A 650-nucleotide genomic window follows, 5' to 3' on the forward strand; every position below is an offset into this window, starting at 1 on the left:
TCTATATCGCGCAGTTCGTACGATCCTTCGGGAATCACAATTTCCTCATTGTCGAAATAAAACTTGTTGTTTGTTGAATTTACATTCGGTAGAGTGTAGTATGTTTCAAAGTCAGTCAGACCGAGCTCGTAATCATCATCGCTCAAATCTACCGCCGGAAAATAGCTCACGGCTAGAACACTACTTTTGCCCGTCAGCGTAAACGTAAGCGACATGTTTGAACGAATACTGAGTTAAACCGCGCAATGTCAGTCTTTAAATTGTTTATCATTCGTTTGCAGAAACTGTAGACATAACTGTCCGCAATTGCTCTGATTGTAACGTTGATAAGGCTTACGATTGTACCGGATTACACAGTTTGTTAGATATCGCTCGAGTTCCTTCGGCGACCGGAGGTTACCAAAACTGTCGAAATATATAACACGATTCCCCCTTTTCTCGTACGCTACCCAATGCGTACCGGGTTCCTCAGTGTTGTCCAGATTCACGATACCGCTCTCGTTTCGACGTACTCCTTCCACCGGTAATGTTGTACGCATAAAGATACCTCTGAAATACGGAATGCGCATCCGTTTTGCAAGTTGTAGCAGTTGCACGTTGGTAGTTACACCCGTTGGTATTATTAACGTCTCATCGACGTTTTTTTTTTT

Source organism: Cyphomyrmex costatus, unplaced genomic scaffold (genome assembly GCF_001594065.2).
Source record: "Cyphomyrmex costatus isolate MS0001 unplaced genomic scaffold, Ccosl1.0 scaffold1049, whole genome shotgun sequence".
Taxonomy (NCBI): Eukaryota; Metazoa; Arthropoda; class Insecta; order Hymenoptera; family Formicidae; genus Cyphomyrmex; species Cyphomyrmex costatus.